General features: G+C 40.4%; 1 pseudogene; it reads left to right on the top strand.

The window, feature by feature from the left end:
- The first annotated feature begins 11537 nt into the window (after positions 1 to 11537).
- Positions 11538 to 13203, top strand: LOC104709329 (uncharacterized; annotated as a pseudogene).
- Positions 13204 to 14127: the final 924 nt, after the last annotated feature.

The raw sequence follows: 14127 nt of genomic DNA, 5'->3' as shown, positions 1-14127 counted from the left end.
TGAACAAGAAACATGACTGCTAATCAAAACATTCCGAACAGACAGAGGAGGAGAATTTACTTCGATTGAGTTCAAAGATTTTTGTGAACAGAACGAAATTCAAAGACATTTAACAGCTCCATACTCGCCTCAACAAAATGGAGTTGTTGAGAGAAGAAATAGAACACTAATGGAGATGACTAGGAGCATTCTTAAGCACATGAGTGTTCCAAATTTCTTATGGGGAGAAGCAGTGAGGCATGCGACATATTTGATTAATAGAGTCGCAACTAGAGCTTTGAACAAATAGACACCCTATAAGGCACTAAAGGGAAAGAAACCGAATATTAATCACCTTAGGGTGTTCGGGTGCATTGGTTACACTAGAGTAGAGACACCACATCTCAAGAAATTGGATGATAGATCAAAGACGTTAGTGTACCTCGGGACAGAGCCGGGATCAAAGGCATATCGACTTCTTGATCCAACAACAAGAAGAATAACGGTTAGTAGGGATGTTATCTTCGATGAGAATAAGAGTTAGAAGTGGAATAGTATCGAAGGTGATACTAGTGAACCTGGCGGGTTCAAACTCACGTTCAGAGAAACAGGGAACAATGGTATTAGGGAACCACAGATTGTTCAGACCTCAATAACAAGTGATGGGAGAGGTAATGAAAACAACGAGGAGATGGAGGAAGGGATACCAGAAATTGTTGAGATTTCCGACGATGATGAGACAGAGCAACAACCAGTAGCTCTTAGAAGATCGACTAGAGAAAGTAAGCTACCGAGTTACTTAGAAGATTATGTTCTCCTTGCAGATTTAGAGGGTGAACAACTTCTGTTGACTTTAGACGAAGAACCTTGGAGTTATGAAGAGGCTATGGAGCTAACGGTTTCGAGGGATGCTTGTGGGGAAGAGTTACTCTCAATTGAAAGGAATAAAACATGGTCGTTGGTTAATCTCCCACATGGTTCGAAAGCAATAGGATTAAAGTGGGTCTTTAAGATAAAATGCAACTCTGATGGCAGTGTGAACAAATACAAAGCTAGGTTGGTCGCGAAAGGATATGTTCAAAGAGAGGGAATTGACTATGACGAAGTATTTGCTCCAGTAGCTCGAATTGAAACCATACGTTTCATAATTGCTTTAGCAGCTTCTAAGGGATGGGAGATATATCATCTTGATGTTAAGACAGCGTTTCTCCATGGTGAATTAAGGGAAGACGTCTACGTTAGCCAACCAGAAGGATTTGTTGTGAGTGGAAGTGAAAACAAAGTTTATAAGTTGCATAAAGCTTTGTACGGTTTGAAGCAGGCGCCACGAGCTTGGAACAACAAGTTGAATCAGATCTTGAAGGAGTTGGGTTTTGGTAAGTGCTCCAAAGAACCCTCTATTTACAGGAAACGAGAGAAGGAGGAACTACTTGTCGTAGCAGTCTATGTAGATGACCTATTAGTGACCGGTTCTAGTCTTGATTTAATCCTAGAGTTCAAACGGGGAATGTCAACAAAATTTGAGATGAGTGATCTCGGTTTATTGTTTTACTATCTAGGGATAGAGGTTGAACAAAACAAGGAAGGAATCACTTTAAGTCAAGAAAGATGTGCACTTAAAATTCTAGAGGAGACTGGTATGAAAGAGTGCAATCTTGTTCACATACCGATGGATCAAGGTCTGAAACTTTGTAAAGCACAAGGTGAGAAATCTGTCGATGAGAAGCAATACAGAAGAAACATTGGTTGTTTGAGGTATCTCCTACATACGCGTCCAGATTTATCTTATAGTGTTGGTGTTCTAAGTAGATACATGCGAGAGCCAAAACAGTCACATACAGTAGCTCTTAAGCAAGTCTTGAGGTATCTACAAGGAACAACAACATTTGGACTAAAATTCATGCGAGGGAATACTAGTGGGTTGATCGGCTATAGAGACAGCAGTCATAATGTCGATACAGATGATGGTAAGAGTACTTCAGAGCATGTGTTTTACTTTAATGAGTATCCCATAACATGGTATTCCCAGAAGCAAGAGATCGTTGCCTTGTCATCCTGTGAAGCTGAGTTTATGGCAGTCACGGAGACTGCGAAACAGGCAATATGGCTACAAGATCTGTTAAGTGAAGTCATGGGAGAAGAGAGTCAAAAGCCAGTAGTACGGATTGATAACATGTCAGCTTTAGCTCTCACAAGGAATCAGTCGCTGCAGAACAGTCACATGCAGTAGCTCTAACATTTAGCACCAAGTAAATTAAATTGTCTTATCGAATCCTTGGAAGCGCCATCAACTTACACATGTAGTAGGCTCTGAAGAATTTCACAAACCGTAAATCAGACATTTCAGACTTTGCGGTGTTCTGTGAAGGGTTACCCAAAGAATCAATATATTTTAAATTCTTTAATTTCAACCAGATTTTATTGACGATTTTTTCATAATAATTATTCACTTAAAGCGGGATTTAAGATATCTATATAAGTAAGATTGTAATCTTCGAAAAATTTATTATTCTTGTCTATGGCTAAATTTTCTTCTTTATGGTTTTTGTGTGGTGATATAGATATGTTTCTTATTATTATTATTATTATTATTATTATTATTATTATTATTATTATTATTATTATTATTATTATTATTATTATTATTATTATTATTGAGTAAGATTTAATAGGGAATTACAGAAAAAAGAAGAAAAATATAGATGTCAATCTGCACAGAAGAGAAAGTTATTTGTTTTGTTTTGTGAGGCTCACGTTTTCGTTACTTGAAGTAAAAATACTATGTAATCTTGTTGTACATATGTTATTTAGTCTGCATGTTAAGATAATTGTTGAGGATAAGAAAACATTTTAGTCTTAAAACCAAGTAAAAGACTTTGGATCTAAATGGTAACTGCGCTTAGGGTGGTCAAATCCATCAACGGTTTAGTCCGTCTCAAAAATAAGGCGGATAACAGACCGCTGCGGACCAATTTTATTTGTACATAAAAATAGTATGCAATTGGTTCGCAGCGGTTTTCTTTCTGTATCTTTCAGACTACATTACTGTACACTAAACTTATAAATGGTAAACAAAATGTGTTTTAATCCACTGATGGATTTGTTCTCCTTACCGATGCAACCATTCACACCCTTTCTAATCTTGTTTTTATCTGGTCTATCTTAGTTTGAAATCATTTTTTTTAGTTGCGTAAGATTATAACTGGGAATTGATTTAAATAATCACCAAGCGTGAAGCGTCCTATACCAATAAAAAATCCAAGGGCCATTTTACGTGCTTTTAATGCATTTTGTTTTATGTTTGTGTATATTCAACATTGTAACGTGAAAGACTTTTTTTATACGTTACCAAATTCTGATAATGTGTGCTGGCCTTGGACCACCAATTAACAAAGATAATTATATTACGAGATCTGAAGCCACCACAAGTTTAATACCTAGAAATTTTCACTATACGTTTTCTTAATACGTATAAACAACTACTTGAATACGTGTGGAAACTGAGTAATTTTCATTGTTTATACATAGTAATATATGCGATGAGAACACTAATTTTTTTCACGCATTTACCAAACAATGTCGTGCCAATAACAAGATCATTGGAATTTTGGAGTGGATGTTGATTCAGAAGAAGACATTGAACAAGTTGTTGTAAGCAAATTCTACCAACCTCAGATGATCTGTTCAATGACCACCCCAATCCAACACACACATACTCAGTAAATCCTCCAAAATCTGGATCGTCCTCTCTGACAAACCGTCCGTCTGAGGATGGTAAGCTGTACTCATATGCACCTTCGTGCCCATCTCTGCCTGAAACGCCTTCCAAAACACCGAAGTGAACTTGGTATCTCTATCAGACACAATACTAGCAGGCACACGGTCCACAATGTGCTTCCTGGCCAAAACTGCTGCTCCATCAGTCTTCTTGATGGCTAGGAAGGGCGCAGACTTAGTCAAACGGTCCACAATGACCCAAATCGCATCAAACGTCCTCGACACAGGTAATCCCACCACGAAATCCATCGTCCTCAAATCCCATTTCCACTCTGGAATGGGCAAACCCTGCAATAAACCACCAGGAACCTGATGTTCCGCCTTCACTAGCTGACAGGTGTCACACTTCGCAACCCAATCGGCTACGTCCTTCTTCATCCCAACCCAGTGATAATACCGCTTGAGGTCACGATACATCTTGGTCGCTCCCGGATGAATAGAGAGCTTGCTCGAATGAGCCTCTCTCAGTATCTCCTGCCTCAAATCCTCACCCTTGGGCACACAAACCCGACCATGCACAAGGATAGTACCATTAGCAGAGACCTGATACTCCGAACCTGCAGCCTTAGAGGCACTCACCAGTCCCTCATCACTCTCCTGAGCTAACCGCACTCTACTCAGCAAATCGCTCGATCAGCTGCCTCCAAACCCAAAGGCTCCTGTGAGATAGCACACAACCTCAATGCACTAATCTCACCTATCAATACCTCCATATCCTGCTCCTGAGCCGAAGCCGCCCGCTTCCGACTCAAGGCATTTGCAACTAGATTAGCCTTACCAGGATGGTAAGCTATGTCTAGATCATAATTCGCTACTAGCTCCATCCAACGCCTCTGTCTCAAATTCAGCTCTGGCTGAGTGAAAATGTACTTCAAACTCTTGTGATCTGTAAATATCTGTACCTTCCCGCCATACAGATAAGACTTCCAAATCTTCAGAGCAAAAATCACTGCTGCCATCTCCAGATCATGAGTAGGGTAATTAGCCTCGTGCTTCCCCAACTGCCGCGAAACGTAAGCTATAACCTTCCCCTATTGCATAAGCACACAACCCAACCCCACTCCAGAAGCATCTGTATACACAACATAGGGCTCGTTCTGCTCAGGCAGTGCTAACACCGGAGTGGTAGTCAACATCTGCTTGAGACTTATAAAACTCGCCTCACACTCTGATGACCACACAAATGGGACATCCTTCCCTCTAAGCTTAGTCATCGGTTGTGCCATACTCGCAAATCCTGGAACAAATCTCCTGTAGTAACCTGCTAAGCTCAGAAAACTCCGAATCTCAGTGGCACTTTGAGGCCTCGGCCACTCACTAATGGCCTGAATCTTCTCGGGATCCACCGAAACTCCCTCTGCCGAAACAATGTGGCCTAGGAACCCCATCTCACGCTGCCAGAAACTACACTTACTCAGCTTAGCAAATAACTTCTGCTCCCGCAGCTTTTCCAGAACTGCTCTCAGATGTACTGCATGCTCCTCAAGACTCTTGGAAAATACCAGGATGTCGTTGATGAAAATGATGACTGACACGTCCAGAAACTCCAGGAACACGCTGTTCATCAATCTCATAAACGCAGCTGGCGCGTTTCTCAAACCAAAAGGCATCACCACAAACTCATAATGCCTGTATCTCGTCCTGAAGGCAGTCTTCCTCACATCTGCTTCATGTATCGGAATCTGATGATAACCCGATGCCAAGTCAATCTTGGAGAACCAAATAGCACCCCTCAACTGATCCAACAACTCATCAATCCTCGGGAGAGGGTACTTGTTCTTCACAGTGACCCGGTTCAAACCCCGATAGTCGATACACAACCGAAAACTCTCGTCCTTCTTCTTGACGAACATCATTGGTGCTCCCCATGGTGAACAACTAGGACGGATAAAGCTCTTACTCAATAAATCCTCCAACTGCTTCTTTAGCTCCGCCATCTCTGCTGGAGCCATCCTGTAAGGCGCCTTAGACAACAACGTTGTCCCCGGTTCCAACTCTATTGTGAAGGGATCAGATCGAGATGTTGGTAACCCCTACAACGGCTTAAACACATCCTCAAACTCCTCCACAAACCGAATACCTCTGACAGAAGACTGCCCCACAGACTCCGGCATCGAGATTGTAACCAAATAGGCTTCACGCCCCTTCTCGATCATATTCCCGGCCTGCATAGCCGAGATCACGAGTCTCCCCGAAGTCAGTCTCACTCCCTCGAAAACCAACTTCCCTTCTGGGCGCTCAAAGACAACTCTGCCCCTGTAACAGTCCAAATACACCCTATGACGATGCAACCAATCCATACCCAAAATCACATCATACAACTCCACTAGACTGATAATCAAATCTGCCGGTCTTGACTCTCCCGCAATCAGAATCTCCACATCTCTCGCACGACCGAAGACTCTGAGGAACATCCCTCCTACAACCCTGAAAACACCCGTGCTCTCACCGGGATCTCCGCTGATATAAGCGCTCTCCGCGCACTCTAGCGTAATGAAGCAATGAGTTGCACCAGATTCAAACAAAACATAGGACATAAACCCGCCCACTAACAAGGTCCCTACACAAACCTCATGTGTTGAGAACCTAACATTCAATCGCAAGCAAAACAACAAGCATAATCTGAACTAATGAATTGACCAAGTTCGAATCTCAGAAGTTATACCTGTGATCGCTCCCGCGCTAGTGCCACCGGTCTCCACAGTCGAGTACACCCGTGATGTCAGCTCGATCCAACCCACCAGCTGCACACCCTGCTGCACTCCTGGCTGACCTCCAGCCTGCACCGCTGCTACTGCCATCTGCTGCAACTTGGGACAACGAGGCATGATATGCTCGGTCTCCCTGTAGTAGTAACACACCCGAGTATCTGTTCGCGGCTCCATCACCGCCCGCTGCTCCGTCACTGCCCACTGCTCACCTCTCTGCGGACAGTTGGTCACCTTGTGGTCCCTGCTACCACACCCAAAGCATCTCGGACCACTGTACCTCGATCTCTTCATATCCTCAAACTTCCACTTCTGCCCCTGCGCATGCTTGCCGCCCTTGCTAGGAAAAGAATGCGGCTGGGACCGCTGTGGCTGCACTGAAGGACTGACCACAACCAACTGTGACCTCAAGTCGTCTTCTATCCCAGCTGTAACCTCCACCAGCTCCGCTCTCATAGCATAGCTCCGCACTCTGCACCGAGTCCTGAGATCATCCTGCAGAGCCAACAAAAACCTCCGCACCTGAGCCGACTCTGGCTCCCAAGCCCGACCTGCATACCCCACAAGTCGACTGAACTCAGCATCCAGCTCCCGCACTGTACGGTCACCCTGAGTAAACCCCAAGAACCGTGCCTCCATGCGGTCAATAGCCTCCTGAGGAAAATATTTGGAGTTAAACTCCCTCACAAAATCCTCCAAAGACATGCACTGCCAAGTCCACCCTAAACTGGTCGGGACACCGAAACGAACGGAAAAGATCCTCCATCCGCTCCCTCCATTCATCAGCTACACTCAGATCCGTACCTCCCGAGAAAGATCCCGCTCCCACTCGCTGCAGCTGCACCATCATCTGCACGTACTAAGTGTCCACTACCTCGGCCCCCGGCTGCACACCTAGCTGCAAACCCGCCACAGGCAGCACCGCTGGGACCCACCCACCAATAGCTGGCGGCACTACTGGAACCTGCCCACCAACCACTGGCGGTACTACCGGAACCTGCTCACCAACCACTGGCGGCACCGCTGCTGGAAGCCGCTCCAAAACCTGAGTTAGACAAGACATGCTCCCTGCCTGGAGCACCCTGCTATACGGCCCTCACACCCGGGGCATCACCGTGACCGGCACCGGGCCCATTCGCCCCGCCGTCACCCAAACCAGCCTGGTCTCCAGACACACTAGGATGAACTTGCGACTCCGCTATCTACTCACTGGCCATACTCTAGGTCACACTCACACTGGCCTCGGGAACCTGACCTCGCCCCCGACCACAACCACGACCACGACCATGACCTCGACCACACCCGCGACCAACAGCATCCACACCTCTAACCATTTGTATCACCAAGAACAGAATGCTAAGCAACAACAACTCTAATTACACAAGATCACAACTCACCATGGAATCACGAAGTAGGCTCGAAGGGGATGTTCTAGGACCTCATGCCAAACACAATTGACTAAATCACATAATCAACTCTAGCATGAAATCCCAAACAGCAACAGTAAAAGCATAGTGAACCCTAGTCCTAGAACCGTAAGGGCTGTGATACCAAAATGAAACAACCCTTCTTTTTTTTTGTTAATTTACTAGTGGTCCCATACCCACTATCAACCAAGCAACAATCAACAACAGCGGATAACCAAAACAGTTACAATAAACCAATAAAAATTCCAACATTAACAATCCAATGACCAACAAAACAATACTCCAAAACTAACAAAGAAATATCCAAGTTCCAACATCCTACAATGTTCTATCAGCTCAATTCTAGCAACCTAACAATGGCTAGACCACAATCAATCAAGCCTCTAGAACATCCTCCTCCTCATCGCCATGATTCCACGATCACATTTTGCCTTTACCTGCACCACAAACACATATTGAGATGCATGAGTATTATTAAAAATACACAGTGAGGCAATCCTCCCATCTACTGGGCTATACACACAAGCATTTGAGAATCTAATGTCAAGCAATCATCAACAGTAACAATCAAACCCGGAAACAAGCAAACGTCGACCAATAAAGATTGATGTCAACCGACGCCATACCAGTGTCGATCGACACTGACAACCTGGTGTCGACCGACACCTCCTTGGTGTCGACCGACACCTGCTCGACACCTCCTGAAAACCCTAGTTGTGTCGACCGACACCTCCACATGGTGTCGATCGACACTCCCAAAGATTCCCGAGCCGTCCTCGCACAAGTGTAGACCGACACACCGAAGGTGTCGATCGACACTGATGTCGAGCATCGTCTTCCTCAACGCTCTCTCGCAGATCGCCGCTTCCCAAAGACTCCCATTTATCTCAAACTCATCCATAAGCCATATAAGGACGTAGAAACACCAAAACAACCACAAGCAAACAAGGAATCAATCAAACAACTCAAAATCACAAAGGAACATAGATTTCTCAAGCTCAGATAAGCCATGGTCATGCACTCACCTCTTTTGCAGGAGAATCTGACTCAAACACAGTTGTACCACACTCCTAGCAATCTTCTGATGCAATCCGAGCAATAGATCTCCCCAGAAACCACTACAATCTCTCCAGAACTCAAGAACACTCACAAATCTCCTTTTCTCTCTCTCAAACACTTAAGCGGCGACAAAAGAGAACTTTACTAACTCTTTTTGTCAACCCACCCTTAAATATGATGATTTAGGGATTTCAAATTGAACCAATCCGAATCAAACCACAATTAAATCAAACCGGTCGAAACCGAAAAAGATGGTGTCGATCGACACACCCATGGTGTCGATCGACACTCAGACCAAAATTGCAGTTTCCGGTTCGCGGATGTTACACTATATCAAAGAAAAATTGAAATTAAAATACACAACTTTCAAAAACATGATAAAATAAATTTTAAATATTAAAAAAGTTTTTAACGAAAGTTACGATAAATAGACCCAACTGTAAATTCTATATTAAGTTGTATTAATTTTCTCTATTGCTATAATCATTTCTTAAATTTTAGTTAAATTATAGAATAACGTTGAATATTAGATATTAATATTCAATTTTAGATTCAACATAAAGTGAAAAATTTGTTTCAACAAACTTGTTGGTTACTGATGAAGAGAAAAATATAAAGAGAGTTCAGAAGACATGACTATTAAAATAGACACACGTCAATGACGCCATACACCTATTAGAACGAAAGTTGTGATGACAAAATATAAATAAAATTAGATATTCAACCGGGGTACAACGCGGGACTATATTTTTTTAAAAAAATGCAAAAGAAAATTTATTTATTATATTAACTATCTATGTATATAATATGTATTTTTTATTTTTAATCTACTATAGTTTTACATCAATACATTATATAGTGTATAATTTATATTGTCTACATGTAGTGGTTTATTATATACAAGTTAAAATATCCTTATTATTCATTAAATTTAATTTAGTCAACAAATATATTTTTTGTGATTTTTCTTTTTCATTTACAATGTAGAGATAATAGTATTACATGATATATTCTATTTTTTATATAAGTATACTATAATTAATTTGTAATTTTGGTTGTTTTATCTCTATATCATTTAACACTTTTGTATTTATAGTTGTGCAAGTCGATTAAAATGGTGGAGTGTTTTTTTTGTAAAGTTTGATTTATATCAATTGTTTCTTATTAGTATGGATCGAAAATCTATATATTAATATATTAGCTACTGAAAGTAATTTTTTTTTGAGAAATGCCCTAAAATTCCACCCAAATAGTTTTTCTTCCTCAAATACCACACATTCCTTATTTTTCCAGTTATACCATTCATTAATAAACATAATGACTATTTTACCCTCACATTTTATAAGCCCAAATTGGGTTAAGACTTCAGTTATTATTTCTTCTTCGATTCGATCTTCTTCGAAATTTTCCTGATGATATCTTCCGCCGATTAGCTCCGTCGTTGTGTTCCATCATTTCCGGCGATATCTGTCAACTTTGGCTAGCTCTGATGTCAGCTTAGTGATCGATCCTGCTCAATTTGATTGTGGTTCCTCTCAATTCTCAAGTTCAATTTGGTAGTGGTTCCTCTCGATTCAGATCGAGATCTAGCCTCGATCGCAAGGTGATCTCTAACTTGATTAGTGGCTATGATTGAGTTATATTCAGTTTGTGGGGAGTGGAAACAAAACGATAGAGGAGTCTAGGATTTTTCAATTGATTCTAAAAAAGGATGATCTCTTACTGAAGTAGATGAGAATATTTCTTATAAGGTTTTAGCTGAGATGTTAATTGAAGATTATGGACTTGATTGTTTAGTGAATGATATCAAACTTAGCTATAGGCTTTCTTCAAGTATCAATCTGATGGTAGAAGACTCTCTACCAATGTATTTGCGAAATGATCGTCAAATACAAATGTTTATCAGGAAGTTTCAAGATGACCCTGAGTTGAATCGTTTATGTGTAACAATAAGTGAATAAACTGTAGTTTTCTTACTACAGTAGTATGTCTTTCCTATATTTGATGTTGTTTTTTTCTTTTAATGTAGCTGCCTATTGAATCTGGCAATGTTGAAAGTAATACTCAGTCAACTACTTTAGAGAACACCCGATGCATTCAAGGTTTTCAGTTTTCGAATAGCGATATATCTGTTTCATCAGTTCGTTATCTAACCAAGGTAAACTATGCTCTATTTTTTTACTCAAAATACAATGTCTTACAAATCATAGAATACATAAGTGCTTTTTGTAATAGGTGATTGATGTGAGTATATATAATAAAGTCATATATCTAGTTATAATCTTTCTTTGTTCATTAAGAAGGATATGGTGAAATGAAGTCTGATATCTTTATGTCAGGAAAGTCATCCTAACGTCTTTATCAGAAATGAAGGCATTCCCTAATTGTTACATTTAAAATGTGCTTATGTTTGTAGGAGTTTCATGAACCAAGTGGAAGTGGCGCCACAGTTTCTGAATCACATATTGATACCTGTTCAATTGCTGAAAAAGTGATTTATGATGGTATTCCTATAAGTTTTTCACATCACACTAAAGCGTCTGATTATATACATGTGGGGAAATATTTCAAAAACAAAGCAGAGTTGATGATGAAGATGCGGCTGTTTGCACTTGAGTTCAAGTTTGAGTTCAAATCTTGTGGTCAGACAGAACGAGATTGATATTGGGATGTGTTGATCCTAGTTACAACTGGAAGATGCCTGCAACAAAGCTCAAGTCATCTTATTTCCTTGTAGTGATTAAGTATATGGGAGAACACAATTGTGATACAACTTACATGAATGCAAACCACTGGCAAGCCACTGCAAAACTTCTTGGTTCTTTTATCTGCAGTCATTTTGCAGAAAAGAAGGCTGGACTCAAGCCAAAACAGATAATTGAGAGAGTTAGATTAGATCATGGTGTTCATATAAAATACAAAAAAGCTTGGAGGGCAAAAGAGGCAGCTCAGATTTTGGTTAGAGGAACTCCTGAGGACATTTACCACAACATAGCAAAATGGTTGTTCATGGCTAAAGAAAGAAATCCAGGATCAGTTGTTTATCTTGAGAGGGATTCTGGTACTAAATTCAAATATGTGTTCATTGCATTCGGTCCATCGATAAGAGGTTTTGATTTGCTGAAAGAGTGATTGCAGTAGATGGCACATTCTTGAAGGGGAAATTTAAGGGAACTTTATTAGTAGCTACAACACAAGATGGAGATCATCACCTATACCCGATAGGCTTTGCTATTGTTGATTCAGAAAATGATAAATCTTGGAATTGTTTTTTTAGGTGTCTTCGTACTATCATACCTGATGCACCAGATTTTGTGTTTGTCTCTGATCGTGCATCGTCCATTGCAAAAGCACTTACAGAATTGTATCCAACATCACATCACAAAATCTGCAAATACCACCTTGGAAACAACATCAAAGTAAGTTTCAAGGGTCAATCTTATTTGTCACTTGTTGAATCTGCAGTCATCGCTCATACTCGTGAAGAGTTTGCTAAAATATTCATCCAGATTCAAGATGCAAATCCTAAGTTGGCTGAGTATTTACAAAAAGCTGATTTCAGAAAGTGGGCTCGTTCCTATGCTCCTTCAAATCGTTACAATATTATGACAACAAACATTGCAGAGTCATTTAATTCGATGTTGAAAGAACCACGAGAGTTGCCAGTTCTTTCTCTTCTGGAGACAATCAGGTTAACTTTGACTTCGTGGTTTCGTGAGAGACGTGAAAAGGCTGCTAAACATGACAAGCTTGTCACGCCGCAAGTGGTGAAGAAGTTGGTATTAAGGTTCTCAGATGCAATGAAACTTGACGTTTTCCAAGTTGATGAAGACGAGTTTGAGGTGAAGGACAACATTAACAAGTTTATTGTTCACTTGAAGAACATGCATTGCAGTTGCTGTGTTTTTGACATCGACAAAATTCCGTGCATTCACGCTATTGCTGCTGCGAAGCGTTCAAATAGGGATGAAAACCAGTTTGTTCATGTTTGCTATTTGACTGAGACATGGGCTAAAGTATATGCTGAAAGCATACACCCGAATGGAGATATAAATGATTGGACTTTCCCTGATGTTATAGAAGAATTCTTTTGTGCACCTCCATTTAGTAAGCCAAACAGTGGGAGACCACCAAAAAAAAGAAAGCGATCTGTTGGAGAATTTGGGGTGCCAGGTTCCAAGTCTCAGAGTCACAAGTGCAGTAGATGTGGCACATCAGGACACAATAAGAGTGCATGCCGACTTCCCATATGATTAGTTACAACAAAGTTATATGTTGAATCTGTGACATTTTTGGGATATGTATTTTAACTTTTTTCATTTTTTTGTTGTAGGTGTGGTAGAGGATGACACAACAAGGATGATGTGTTTCATACTATACAGTAATCTATTCTTTAATTTGAATTAATAGTATTCATTTGATTGGGTAGTCATTCTATTCTAAGAAACATTAAGACAACATCTTTTTATATCAAGTAAAGGAATATCATCTTGTATTTCAGAAAATCCTTCCTAAATATAATTAAGTTTCTTAGCAGATGCAATTTGTGTTACCTTTATGTTGTTATTTATGAATGCTTTCAGTTTCTTATATGCACATTGTTGTGTTTTTATAGTTTGGGAATGCATTTCTGCATCATTATTTCATACATTACATATCTTTATACTATTAAGAAATGCTATCCTAAATAACAAAATATCCTTCCTAAAATAAATAGTTATTATTTCTATTTATATGTGAAAGTTTTTAATTATTTCTTGAATAATAGGCTATGGCTTAATGGTTACTCTCCCACTTGTAAATTAACAAAGTCACGGGTTCGAACCTCCTAGATGCGCATTTGAGGAATGCCATCCTGATTTTTTTGTAAACCCTTCCTGAATATTTAAGGATATATTATTATGTATATATATCTATTTCTCGAATAACAGGCTTTGGCCAACTGGTTACTCTCCTACATGAAATTCCTCGTCTCCGAGGGTTCGAGCCCCCAAGATGTATATATGAGAAATGCCTTCTTGATTTTTTCTAATCTCTTCATAAATATTTAATGATATTAACTAATGTTATGAAACAATATTCGAATAACAGGCTTTGGCCTACTGGTTACTCTCCCACTTGAAAATCCTCCACTTCGAGGGTTCGAACACCCTGGATTCCATCCTCGCATTTTTAGG

Source organism: Camelina sativa, chromosome 1 (assembly GCF_030686135.1).
Source record: "Camelina sativa cultivar CO46 ecotype springtype chromosome 1, ASM3068613v1".
In the NCBI taxonomy this organism is placed as follows: domain Eukaryota; kingdom Viridiplantae; phylum Streptophyta; class Magnoliopsida; order Brassicales; family Brassicaceae; genus Camelina; species Camelina sativa.
This window is presented reverse-complemented; position numbering and strand designations above follow the sequence as displayed.